This window comes from Palaemon carinicauda, chromosome 8 (assembly GCF_036898095.1).
Source record: "Palaemon carinicauda isolate YSFRI2023 chromosome 8, ASM3689809v2, whole genome shotgun sequence".
In the NCBI taxonomy this organism is placed as follows: domain Eukaryota; kingdom Metazoa; phylum Arthropoda; class Malacostraca; order Decapoda; family Palaemonidae; genus Palaemon; species Palaemon carinicauda.
The window spans coordinates 120,659,251-120,674,250 of record NC_090732.1 but is presented as its reverse complement, the minus strand read 5'-3'; the positions used below and the strand labels follow the sequence as shown (position 1 = coordinate 120,674,250).

At 35.9% G+C, this 15,000-nt stretch overlaps 1 protein-coding gene across 2 annotated transcripts in view; it reads right to left on the bottom strand.

The window, feature by feature from the left end:
• The window catches only part of LOC137645863 (uncharacterized), a 139,083-nt gene extending 126,784 nt beyond the window's left edge, over nucleotides 1-12,299 (bottom strand). For both annotated transcript variants that reach the window (XR_011045358.1, XM_068378857.1), the window contains exon 1: nucleotides 12,173-12,299. The gene's annotated coding sequence lies outside the window, so the exon portion shown is untranslated. The remainder of the gene's footprint in view (nucleotides 1-12,172) is intronic.
• Between the last annotated feature and the right edge of the window lie 2,701 nt (nucleotides 12,300-15,000).

Here is a 15,000-nt window from a genome sequence, read left to right as displayed (position 1 = left end):
GCTTCTTAAAGGAGAAAGGTTATAGAATTGAGGAAAAATAAAGCATGCATGAATTCCAACACTGAACATTAGCAAAAATAAACTTTGACACCAATGAAAAAAATGTCAAAGGAACCAAATGTAACTTCTCTTTTTGTTAAAGAAATGTCTAAACAATCGTAAATGGACAAAGATAACACTAAAGCCAAAAGTTGATCATGAAATGTGTAACCATGCATTATGAAAATGGTTGATTGCAAAAGAAGAATGAATAAATAAATAGCTAAGAACACGCTGTTAAATTTTACAGATATATGCTTGTAGCCATTTGATGTTTGTTGAATAACTTATTACAGTTAATGTTGAAAGAGGATTAGTCACTTTGTTGCGACCAAATCGTTTTACCTAATATGTAACTCAATTGAATTATACAAGAAGATGAAATGAAAAAAAATCTACTCTAGTAATGATGATAAAGCAGCTTGACAAGGAAATAGTAATTAAAAACATTAAATAATAAGTAAGACTCATGTATGACGACTACCTCAGCGAATGTGAAAATATTTCACGAAAACGACTCGGACATCCAGAAAGTATGAGAATACACATGAGCTGTGACTGAGCATCATTGAGGTATGAGAATGCATACAGGATACAGTTGAACATTCAAACGGCAAGGGGGTGTATTCAAGTTAAGACTGTACGTCAAAGAGGTAAACTTCTCGGGGTGAGAAAATACACAGACTACGAATGAGTATGCCCAGGGTATACCTGAACTTCATATAAGTTAGATAATACGCATACATTGCGTGTAAACTTGTAAAAGGTAAAGGAATCCACACAGGTTGTGAGTACTCTTCCAAGAAATACGATCATGCCCCCAGGTTGCGAACGAACTTATAAGTAGTAAAAGAATGTTCACAGATCGCAGAAGACCTTCCATGAATTAAGAGAATGCGCTCATGCTGCGAGTGACCTTTCAAGCAATAAGAGAATGCTCACAGGTTTCATGTAAACTTTTAAGAAGTGAGAGAATACCCAGAGGCTGCAAATCACCATCCAAGAGGTAATAAGGAGCATACAGTTTGTAAGTGAACTTCCAAGAAGTATGTAAATGCGCTCAGGTTGCAAGTGAACGTCTCAGAAGTAAAAGAATGCACATAGGTTGTGAGTGAGCTTTCAAAAAGTAATAGAATGCATACAGATTCCGAGTGAACTTCTAAAAGGTAAGAGAATACTCACTAGCTGAGGGAGAACTTCTAAGAAGTAAGAGAATATGTTTACGTTGTAAGTGACTTTCCAAGAAGTAAGAAAATGCATACAGACTGCAAGTAAACTACTTAAAAGTAAGAGAATACATGCAGGTTACAAGTGACCTTCGAATAATTAAGAAAATGCTCACAGGTTACAAGAGAACTTCCAAGAAGTAAGAGGATACTCAGTTTGTTAGTGAATTGCCAAGAAGTAAGAGGATGCTCAATTTGCTAGTGAACTGCCAAGAAGTAAGAGAATGCTCACAGGTTGCGAGTGACCTTGTAAATAGTAAAAGGATGCTCACAGGTTGCAAGTGACCTTCCAAGAAAGTCTACCTCCAAGTGGTAAGAGAATGTGTGCACGTTGCTAATGACCTTCTAAGAAGTAGAAAATGACCACAGGCTGCAAATTTACTTCCTCCGTAAAGCAAGGGAATACATTCAGATCGCTAGTGATCTTCTAAGAAGTAAGAGAATGGGCTTTGATTTAAAGTGACTCCAAGAAGTAAAGCAATGCCTACAGGCTGCAAGTAAACTTCTAAGAAGTAAGAGTATGCACCCAGGTTGTGAGTGAACTGCCACAAAAAAAGAAAATGCGCACATTTTGCAAGTAAACTTCCGAGACATAAGAGAATGTTCACAGGCTAGAAGTGAACTTCCAAGAAGCAAGAGAATGTGGACTGGTTTAGAGTGAACTTCCAACAGACAAGATAATGATTACAGGTTGCGAGTGAACTTCTAACAAGCAAGAGAATGCCCACTGTTTGCGAGTGAATTTGTGGAAAATAATAAAATGGTCTAAGGTGGCAAGTGAATTTGTGGAAAATAATAAAATGGTTACAGGTAGCGAGTGAACTTCCAATAATAAGAGAATCTGTACAGGTTGCGAGTGAACTTCTAACTTTCAAGAGAATCTACTCAGGTTTCGAGTGAAGTAGCGGAAAATAATAGAATGACCCCAGGTAGCGAGTGAACCTCAACTAGTAAGAGAATCTGCACAGGTTGCGAGTGAACTTCCAACTAGTAAGAGAATTTGCACAGGTTGCGAGTGAACTTCCAACTAGTAAGAGAATCTGCTCAAGTTGCGAGTGAACCTCCAACTAGTAAGAGAATCTGCACGGGTTCCGAGTGAACTTCCATCTAGTAAGAGATTCTGCACAGGTTGCGAGTGAACTCCCAACTAGTAAGAGAATTCGCACAGGTTGTGAGTGAACTTCCAACTAGTAAGAGAATCTGCTCAGGTTGCAAGTGAACTTCCAACTAGTAAGAGAATTCGCACAGATTGCGAGTGAACTTCCAACTAATAAGAAAATCTGCTCAAGTTACGAGTGACCTCCCAACTAGTAAAAGAATCTGCACTGGTTGGGAGTAAAATTCCAACTAGTAAGAGAATCTACTCAGGTTTGGAGTGAACTTCCAACTAGTAAGAGAATCTGGTCAGGTTTCGAGTGAACTTCCAACTAGTAAGAGAATCTGCTCAGGTTTCGAGTGAACTTCCAACTAGTAAGAGAATCTGCTCAGGTTGCGAGTGAACTTCCAACTAGTAAGAGAATCTGCTCAGGTTGCGAGTGAACTTCCAACTAGTAAGAGAATCTGCTCAGGTTTCGAGTGAACTTCCAACTAGTAAGAGAATCTGCTCAGGTTGCGAGTGAACTTCCAACTAGTAAGAGAATCTGCTCAGGTTGCGAGTGAACTTCCAACTAGTAAGAGAATCTGCTCAGGTTGCGAGTGAACTTCCAACTAGTAAGAGAATCTGCCCAGGTTGCGAGTGAACTTCCAACTAGTAAGAGAATCTGCTCAGGTTGCGAGTGAACTTCCAACTAGTAAGAGAATCTGCTCAGGTTGCAAGTGAACTTCCAACTAGTAAGAGAATCTGCACAGGTTTCGTGTGAACTTCCAACTAGTAAGAGAAATTGCACAGGTTGCGAGTGAACTTCCAACCAGTAAGAGAATCTGCACAGGTTTCGAGTGAACTTCCAACTAGTAAGAGAAATTGCACATGTTGCGAGTGAACTTCCAACCAGTAAGAGAATCTGCACAGGTTTCGAATGAACCTCCAACTAGTAGGAGAATCTGCACAGGTTGCGAGTGAACTTCCATCTAGTCAGAGAATCTGCACAGGTTGTGAGTGAACTTCCATCTAGTAAGAGAATCTGCACAGGTTGTGAGTGAACTTCCAACTAGTAAGAGAATTCGCACAGGTTGTGAGTGAACTTCCAACTAGTAAGAGAATCTGCTCAGGTTTCGAGTGAACTTCCAACTAGTAAGAGAATTTGCACAGGTTGCGAGTGAACTTCCAACTAATAAGAAAATCTGCTCAGGTTTCGAGTGAACTTCCAAAAAGTAAGAGAATCTGCACAGGTTTCGAGTGAACTTCCAACTAGTAAGAGAATCTGCTCAGGTTGTGAGTGAACTTCCAACTAGTAAGAGAATCTGGTTAGGTTGTGAATGAACTTCCAACTAGTAAGAGAATTCGCGCAGGTTGCGAGTGAACTTCCAACTAGTAAGAGAATCTGCTCAGGTTTCAAGTGAACTTCCAACTAGTAAGAAAATCTGCTCAGGTTGCGAGTGAACTTCCAACTAGTAAGAGAATCTGCATTGGTTGTTAGTGAACTTCCAACTATTAAGAGAATTCGCACAGGTTGCGAGTGAACTTCCAACTAGTAAGAGAATCTGCTCAGGTTTCGAGAGAACTTCCAACTAGTAAGAGAATCTGCACAGGTTTTGTGTGAACTTCCAACTAGTAAGAGAATCTGCTCAGGTTGTGAGTGAACTTCCAACTAGTAAGAGAATCTGCTCAGGTTTCGAGTGAACTTTCAACTAGTAAGAGAATCTGCACAGGTTGCAAGTGAACTTCCAACGAGTAAGAGAATTCGCACAGGTTGCTAGTGAACTACCAACTAGTAAGAGAATCTGCACAGGTTTCGAGTGAACTCTTAACTAGTAAGAGAATCTACACAGGTTTCGAGTGCACTTCCAACTAGTAAGAGAATCTGCTCAGGTTTCGAGTGAACTTCCAACTCGTAAGAGAATCTGCTCAGGTTGCGAGTGAACTTCCAACTAGTAAGAGAATCTGCTCAGGTTTCGAGAGAACTTCCAACTCGTAAGAGAATCTGCACAGGTTGCGAGTGAACTTCCAACTAGTAAGAGAATCTGCACAGGTTTCGAGTGAACTCTTAACTAGTAAGAGAATCTGCACAGGTTTTGTGTGAACTTCCAACTAGTAAGAGAATCTGCACAGGTTTCGAGTGAACTCTTAACTAGTAAGAGAATCTGCACAGGTTTCGAGTGAACTCTTAACTAGTAAGAGAATCTGCTCAGGTTTTGAGAGAACTTCCAACTCGTAAGAGAATCTGCTCAGGTTTCGAGTGAACTTCCAACTCGTAAGAGAATCTGCACAGGTTGCGAGTGAACTCTTAACTAGTAAGAGAATCTGCACAGGTTTCGAGTGAACTCTTAACTAGTAAGAGAATCTGCTCAGGTTTCGAGTGAACTTCCAACTCGTAAGAGAATCTGCTCAGGTTTCGAGTGAACTTCCAACTCGTAAGAGAATCTGCACAGGTTGCGAGTGAACTTCCAACTCGTAAGAGAATCTGCACAGGTTGCGAGTGAACTCTTAACTAGTAAGAGAATCTGCACAGGTTTCGAGTGAACTCTTAACTAGTAAGAGAATCTGCTCAGGTTTCGAGTGAACTTCCAACTCGTAAGAGAATCTGCTCAGGTTTCGAGTGAACTTCCAACTCGTAAGAGAATCTGCACAGGTTGCGAGTGAACTCTTAACTAGTAAGAGAATCTGCACAGGTTTCGAGTGAACTTCCAACTAGTAAGAGAATCTGCTCAGGTTTCGAGTGAACTTCCAACTCGTAAGAGAATCTGCTCAGGTTTCGAGTGAACTTCCAACTCGTAAGAGAATCTGCACAGGTTGCGAGTGAACTCTTAACTAGTAAGAGAATCTGCACAGGTTTCGAGTGAACTCTTAACTAGTAAGAGAATCTGCTCAGGTTTCGAGTGAACTTCCAACTCGTAAGAGAATCTGCTCAGGTTTTGAGTGAACTTCCAACTCGTAAGAGAATCTGCACAGGTTTCGAGTGAACTTCCAACTAGTAAGAAAATTCGCACAGGTTGCGAGTGAACTTCCAACTAGTAAGAGAATCTACTGAGGTTGCGAGTGAAGTTCGAAATAGTAAGAGAATCTGCACAGGTCTTGTGTGAACTTCCAACTAGTAAGAGAATCTGCAATGATTGTGAGTGAACTTCCAACTATTAAGAGAATTCGCACAGGTTGCGAGTGAAATTTCACCTAGTAAGAGAATCTACTCAGGTGCGAGTGAACTTTGAAATTGTAAGAAAATCTGCACAGGTTTTGTGTGAACTTCCAACTAGTAAGAGAATCTGCACAGGTTTCGAGTGAATTTCTAACTAGTAAGAGAATCTGCACAGGTTTGGAGTGAACTTCCAACTAGTAAGAGAATCTGCACAGGTTGCGAGTGAACTTCGAAATAGTAAGAGAATCAGCACAGGTTTTGTGTGAATTTCCAACTAATAAGAGAATCTGCACAAGTTCGAGTGAACTTCGAAATAGTAAGAGAATCTGCACAGGTTACTAGTGAACTACGAAATAGTAAGAGAAGTCGCACAGGCTGTGAGTGAAATTCTGAGTAGCAAATTAACTCCCCATTAGTAAAAGAATCTGAATAAGTTGTGAGTGAACTTCCGAGTAGAATGAGAAAATGGTCAAATGTGGTGTAAACTTCCTAGAATTTAAATAATGAGTTCAGGACAGTTTTGGAGTGAACTTTAAAGAAGTTACAGCATGAGCATGGGCTACTAGTGAACTTCAAAGAAGTCAGAAAACATAGATATACTTTGGTTGTGACGAGCTTCCTAAAAGTGAGACTTGCCCACATGTTGTGAGTGAATTTTCAGTACGCATAAAAAAGCACACAATCATCTATAGTATTGCCGAATTACCTAAAGGCAACGATATTATATTGAGGAAGTAAGATGTATTCGAGTCACAGGCAAGAGTATAAGGGCATATGAGATGCGGTCAATACTCCGTCCTCGTAAATTCTGTAAGAGATCACCAAGCAGCTTAGAGACCGTCAAAGCTGTTGCGAAAAGGTCATAGCAAGGCTACACGTTGCAGTTATCGGAAACAGAGAGAAGTCTGGCTGTTTCTGAGGCCGCACATTTTGTATACGACTGGCAACTGGCGGTTAAGTTCAAATCACTATGCACAAAAAAACCGACTTTACCTTCATGTGTGGAAATGTATACTTTGTAGATGTACACACACACACACGCACAAGGCAGAAGAGTTGGGAGACCCAGGCCTCCATGGCTGAGGACTATGAAGAGCGAAATAGATGATGAATGGAGAAGTATTGAATTAAAAGCTCAAGATAGAGACGACTGGTGAAATCTAACCTAGGCTTTTTGCGTCAATAGGCGTAGTAGAAGGGGATGATCATGACGATAATGATATATGTATATGTATATGTATATATATATATATATATATATATATATATATATATATATATATATATATATATATATATAGCTTAAGATATTCGAATTCCTCATATATTGTCCATTAGGTTGTGAATGTCAAATATTCAAGGATGGGAATATTAAACCCAGAAATGACTACTGTAAGAGTTAACTGTCGATTGCAGTCATTAATTCCTACAATGGCCCCGTTCAGTAAGATTCTTTTGCTATTAGTATATATGTGTATATATATGTATATATATATATATATATATATATATATATATATATATATATATATATATATATATATAAATAAATAAATATATATGTATATGTATATGTATATGTATATGTATATGTATATGTATATGTATATGTATATGTATATGTATATGTATATGTATATATATATATATATATATATATATATATATATTTATATATATATATATATATATATATATATATATATATATATATATATTAGGTTGGTTTGCTGTGAGCGATCAAACAAAAACCTTTCACCATCACTAATCTGCAGTGGCCAGCTTGGTAATGAAAATTGACTAATATCCGGACTTGAATAATACAACCATGTCTCAACCTCCAGTCCATAGCAGCAGTTGAGCAACTGCCCAAGGTGGTGGACCTTTACATCCTACTGCAGTGGGTGCTAAAAGTCTCTGGACTAGAAAAAGATCCTTTCTCCTTCCAATGATATTTCATCTTCCGTTGCATATTCCATTCTCATCATCTCTTTCCTTCTTCTATTTTTATCTGGAGCCTATCATCATGCGATATTTCAAGAATTTTATAGCACTATTGATAGAATTCCAGGATAATTATCAAACTAAATAAGAAGTATAAACTGAAGATCAGTCAAACATGTACCAACAACATCCCATACAGAGGAAGAAAAACATAGGACTCAATTTACATTTGATTTGGGTGATTTCAATGCTAAAGTAGGTCTAAAGAAAGAGGAGAATCATCAGTAGATAATTTTGGGGTAGGCACAAGGAATAACAGAGGAGACATCCTTGTAGAATTTGCTGATGGAAACAATCTTAAAATCATGGACACTTTTTGTATAAAAAGGAACATAGAAAATGGAGATTGAGAAGTCCTAATGGAGAAACGAACAATGAGATAGATTTTGTTCCCAGAGATAAACTTAATTTAGTTAAAGATGATACAGTGTTAAACACAATTTGTGTAGATCTAAGGAAGGAAAGAGAAAGCACGATTTTAAGAATGAAAATAAACACTCCGGTAATGAGAGAAAAATCTTATGAGTTTAGTTTAGCAACACAAAATAGGTACTTCCAGCTACACGGTGAAACATAAGCAAGTAGAGAAGAAATGAACAGTAATTTAATGAAATTTGTATTGGAATCAGCAGAAGAGATAGGTGGAAAAATTGCTGAACAATATCAGTGAAAACTACCAGAAAAGACCAAAAACCTATTAAAGAAAAGATTGAAAATGAAGGTAAAATACAAGATATCAAATAGAATTAACAGAACTATTCAAAACAATACACAAACTAAAAACCCAAGACATTCGTAACACAATCAGACCAAACTTGAGACAAAAGAAAGCAAGAAGCATCAAATTGATGAAAAGAAGACTTGGAACAGGTCGTCAACAGATGGTTGTTTAAATGGATAGAAATGGAAATAACAATAGAGATGGATTGATAAAAATTGCAGTGATTTCTATACAATGCAGTACAACAGTGATATAAGATATAACTTTGCCAATAGAAATAATGAAACATCTGAACCGGTACTAAATATAACAGTAGGAGAAGTAAAGAAAGCATAACAGGGCATGAAAAGAGGCAAACCAGCAAGAGAAGATGGCCTGACAATTGATTTAGCAATAGATGGAGGAAACTTCATAGTGGTAAAACTGACTGAACTTTTCACAAAATGTCTACAAGAATGCTTTCTATTCCTACAGCATGGAAAATCTATCTTATATTAATTCACAAAAAGGGAGACACAAGAAATTACTGCTTAATAAGTTTACTCTCCATAATATTTAAAATATTTACAAAGATCATATTAGGCCGTATAGAAAGATGGCTAGAGCAGGCAAGCTTTAGAAGTGGGTATTCAACAACTGACCCATATCAATGTAATTAACCAGCTAATGGAAAAATCAACAGCGTATGACTAACCACTATGTATATGATTTATAGATGATGAAAACACTTTTGATTCGGTCATAACCTGAGCAGTTATGAAAGCTCTTCAAAGACAAGGAATATAAGAATTTTATGTTAAAACATATGAAGATATCTATGCAGTAAGTACAGCCATCATAAAACTACATAAAGATAGAAAATTCCGATCGAGAAAGGAGTTATACAGGAATCCAATCTCTCCTAGATTATTTACAGAATCCCTAGAAGAAGGTTTTAAGAATTCAGATTGGCAAAATATAGGTATTAATATTAATGGAGAATAGCTTAACAACTTAGGATTTGCAGATGACATAGTTGACTTTAGTGAATCATGGGAGGAATTACAAAAGATGATGGAAGACTTGAATAGAGAACTCAGAAATGTAGGACAAGAAGTGAATATGAGTAAAACTAAGATAATGTTCAATGAAATTGCACAGACAATAGATAAGCGTTATGGACGAACCTTTAGAAATTTTAATGAATATTTGTACTTATGACAGACAGTAAGTGTTTCCAAGAGCATGCAACGCAATAAAAGGACAAGCATGGGAGGCAAAGCTTGAGGAAAACCTTCTGAGGTTATGAAAATTAAAATGCCACTTTCTCTAAAAAGAAAAGTATTCTATTAGGTGGTCTTACGTGTTTCAACTTATGCATCAAAAAGCTGGAACCTTACTAAAGTCCTCTGACATAAGCTAGTTACAACTCCGAGCGCTATGGAAAGAATAATGATGGGAATAACACTAGGAAACAGAAAAAGAACAACATAGGTACGAGAGCAAACTAAAGTAGAGGATATTTTAACTTGTGAGAAAAAGAAATGGACATGGGCAGGACATATGAGAATAATAGATAACAGAGTCCCTAGAAATTGCAAAAGAAACAGGGCAAAGTAGAAAAGAAGATCGATTGATGATCTAAGAAAGTTTGCTGCTGTTGATTGGCATAGAAAGACCATGAACAGACGTAAGTGGAAGGATACGTCTGAGGTCTTTGTTCTGCAGTGGACTATTGACGGATGATGATGCTGCGTCTATATATATATATATATATATATATATATATATATATATATATATATATATATATATATATATATATATATATATATATATATAATTACACATTTGTCTAAAAATCTAATTTTTTTTAGTTTATATATATATATATATATATATATATATATATATATATATATATATATATATATATATATATATATATATATATATATATATATATATATATATGTATTAAAAACGAATAAGATTTAAGACCAATAGTGGTTTGTATATATAATTTTACTACCTCCTGAGGAAGAAACAATCCGTAAAATATAAAGCAAAAGAAACAGATATGACCTATGATGAAAATAAGCTTCTTTCAAGTAGAAAGGCCTCCATTACACCCCATATCATAGTAATTTGACCACTCGGGTCACCGCAGGAAAATAAATAATTCTCCCTCTGCATTAATATATTTTAGATTTTCCCTCCATCTTTCTTTTATTGTATTTCCCGTATTCCTTTTCATCAATGATCAATACAGGTGACAGGTCTCTCTCTCTCTCTCTCTCTCTCTCTCTCTCTCTCTCTAGGCGTGTATACGTGTTTCTTTATAACTGTAACTATACCGTAATAATGTAGTATCGAGGCAATACATATCTGATGATAATGTTAACAAAGAGAATAACATTGTTGCTAGTTAGAAGGTTGGCCAGGACCCCAGCCACCCGTTGAGATACTACCGCTAGAGTTATTGGCTCCTTTTACTGGCCAGGCAGTGTTACATTAGAACCCTTTCTGGTTACGGTTTATTTTTTCTTTTCCCCACACATACACCGAATAGCCTGGTCTATTCTTTCCACATTCTCATATGTCCTCATTCATCTGCAAAACGAATATTGCCAAACAATTCTTCTTTGTTCAAGGGGTTAAGTACTGCACCCTAGTTGTTCAGTGGCTACTTTCCTCTTGATAAGGGTAGAAGAGACTCTTTAGCTAGGGTAAGCAGCTCTTTTAGGAGGACACTCCAAAATCAAACCTTTGTTCTCTAGTCGTGGGTAGTGCCTTAGCCTCTGTACCATGGTCTTCCGCTGTCTTGGATAAGAGTTCTCTTGCTGGAGGGTACACTCGAGCACACTATTCTAATTTATATTGTTATTTTGGAGTTTTTATACTTTATATATGAAATATTTATGTTGGTGTTGTTATTGTTCTTGAACTTCTCTTTTAGTTTGTTTCCTTATTTCCTTTCCTCACTGGGCTATTTTCCCTGTTTGGGCCCTTGTGGTTATAGCATCCTGCTTTTCCAACTAGGATTTGTAGCTTAGCAAATGATAATAATAATAAGATTGAAATACTGTATTGTACATTTAATCCTATTTTTCGGAATACCTTATCAAGTCCATGCGATGCATAGTTATTACTAATGATTATCACAGATGGCATAATGAATAATGTCATAACCTTGATCCTATACGGATGACTCATCATTAATATCGAAGCGAAATGTGATTAATGATACACGAGTTACAAAACTGGTCGATTGTAATGACTGTGTCTGGGTTCATTATAGAATTATGAGATAAAGTGGACGGGATAATGAAAGGAGAGGAGAGATCTTCATTGTTTTGGAGCACTCTCTAGGCCTCCGTCATCCTTCTTGGCGTTTGTTTCTTTGTTTCGGCATCATTTCCTGAATGATCTGCGGTTTCGTAACAGCAGTGAATTAGATCATTTGATTAGTTATTGTTTCAAAACAGTAGTAGTAAAAACGACAGTAGTAGTTTGATATAAGCGATACAGTAACCTATAAGAGTAATTAGTTTAAAAAAGAAAAAAACATTAGTATAATTGTACTTTTAAAGATAGCTAATTATGAGTATAAGATATTGCAACAAAATTCTAACATTGATGATGATGATTATTGAAAATGTAAAAAGTAGATATTAATGCTGAAAAATTATTAAGATTTAATGATACATGATGGAATGATGGAAACTGCATTAAGAGATGATGAAAGTAGCAAATGGCTTGAATTGAAATTAATTTCGTTCGCTTTGCAATTTCATTTTCTGTTTGCATTTTCACCGATGCACTACCCAGATTCATAATAACCACGCGACGCTCTCCGTTAAAATGAATGAAACTATCATGTTGTTTCTTCAGTATTCCTATTGTATTTTCTGTACTATAAGATATCACTCACTTAACACTTAATTGAACCAATTTTATACATTTACTACCTTCACGGCAACAAGAATTGTGAGCGAGCACAGTTTCGAACTTTCACACAAGTCGCGTATCCGAGGTAAGGCAAGGTTCAACCGCTACTCGCGCTACGCCGACCAGCCACCGACTGCGGGCAAGGCTACCTGTTAGCCGAAGCCAGCCAGAACCCAGAAGCTACCACCACACAGCTTGGCTACCCACACCCTCTCTCTCTCTCTCTCTCTCTCTCTCTCTCTCTCTCTCTCTCTCTCTCTCTCTCTCTCTCTCTCTCTCTCTCATCTTCTGAACTAAATTGTGAAAGATATCATTTTACACCCTTACTATCAGCCTCTGTTAGACTCCTCTTACAACGATCGGTGTGGCAACTCTGAAGCTTACTCTACTTGCGTAATATCTTACAATTTCATTTGTTTGTATTTTTTGTTATATGCACCATTCGTCCCTAGTTTTGTCCTTTCCATTCTTTTCTTTTCATATTTTTTTATTCAATACTGTAGTTCTCATACACACGTATTATAAATTGTATATATATATATATATATATAAATATATATATATATATATATATATATATATATATATATATATATATATATATATATATATGAATATATATATAATTATATATATATATATATATATATATATATATATATATATATATATATATTTATTATGTGTATATGTATAGTATTTGTGTGTGTATATATATACATATATATATATATATATATATATATATATATATATATATATATATATATATATATATATATATATATATATATATATATACAGCCATATAAAATGTCTATGCGTTTGTGTGCGCATGCGAGTGCACTTGTGTGACTGTAATGAGTTTATGCATGTTGAGATTTTAAGTGGTATACACCACACTAATCCCTTAAATCTTGCGTTACTCTGCACTTTGCTCTCAGTTATGCCTTGCCCGTTCCATTCAGTAGAAAACCTTTTATAGAACTTGAAAAACGAGTTGTAATAAAATGGCAGCCGTAACCACTGTAGTCTATTACCTTGGTAATACTGGGGATAAGGGTTCCATGAAATTTCACCCCCCGTAAATCATGACCTTTCAGCGTAAATCTCACATCTCCAAAATTATAAATTATCAATAGTGTTTTACATTACTTATTTGCATCTCAGTTCTTAAATATCTTCCTCAAGCAATACTGTTCATGGTGCGCATGCAATTTGGTGGTCTCGACTTGTTTTAACGTTCTCTTCCAAACTAATGGCTATGGTCCTTTGAATAAGGGACATTGATGTTACTGACGTTTGGTAACCACACGTAGTAGTTACCATTGGGTTTTACAGTTACTGTAGAAGCCCATGGAGGCTGAGGAAGTTGGTTCAACATACAGTCTGTAGGTGGGACCACCTTCCTCAGCTGCAAGATAAATCAGGACAGCATTTGAATACCATCACTGTAGCATCCGAAGGAAAGAGAGTAGGGTCCCTATGATCTAACACACCCACAAATGTGGCTTTCCTTTTTGATTGGAGCTCGATTACACTTTTGACTATATACTTGTAATTTCCTTTTTCGTGCAGAAAGCAGACATGTGCTGCAGTTTGATGTGATGTTTCGTTTTTTGATGCTGCAATTGGTAGCTGTGGATTTTTTTCTTGATTAAGCTGGCCTTAAGCCAATACGGAGTTTAATGCATAAGCTAAGCTCTCGCTTGAACAGTAGACATCTTCAGAGTGAACTAAGATACGAGGCACATACGGGCGTAATTTTAAGAGATAATTATTTGCTCACACTAATAACCCAGTAGTAGAATTATAATGTTCGAGTGGATAAGAATGCTAGTGTTGACCTCAGGACCCTGGCCCGACCATCGTAGAGCAGATTAACTGCCCATCACACGATAAAGAGGAAATTACAAATGATCCCAGATCTGAAATTTTTAATTTTGAAATCTTACTTGAGAGTAGAATGGCCAAGTCTCGTGCTTTTTATTTGGTTAAGCTTCTCATGTTTTAAAATTCTTTTTAAGGTTATATATAAATGATTTTACTCTACTCCTCTGTTTACTTTTTGTTTAGACATTCTATTCAGGGACTATTATTGGCAGAATGAAGGAAACTTACCTTGTTCCTTTATATTAGAAAATAGAGCATCAAAATAGGTTTTCAATTCAGTGTAGCCTGATGTTTATTATATCGACTGAGTGTTATTGAAATGCATGGTTCAGAATTATAAATGAATTACAGGCGTTTTAAAACAACTCTTATCCTTCATTTTACGTTTTCTAAGAACAAGGAGAATCAAAGGCTAAATATAAATCGGCTGTTCGAATATAAACAGAACGATTGCATTGTCTTTGATTCTTGACGTAAGCATTTGTATTTTTATTTCAATGGTACATTGTTTTGCATTTTTTAAATTACTGTATTGTATTATATAGCTAGTAGATATGAAGGTTTCACATGTTTATATCATTCAAAAACAAGTTATTTGATATACGGCACAGACAAGCTTTTTAACTTTGATTAATATTAACGATTTCTTTGCATTATGTGTTTTCATTACTAATTTTTGGCGTTTTATTAATTTTGTATGTTCATTTAATCAATGAAAATGTTATTGAAACTTAGTGGGAAATCTTTTACATCAATATTCGCCCCCAAACAAATCAAATAATTATAAAACATCGAGTAAAGTAATTATTATTGGAACATTACAAATGTATTAAAGGTTATTTATAAAACAGTTTTATCTTTTTTTCAACACATTTCATGATAACAATCATACCAAACATATCAACAAAATGAACATCAAGTTATGTTTTGAGATCAATCTAACCAAGTGACGCAT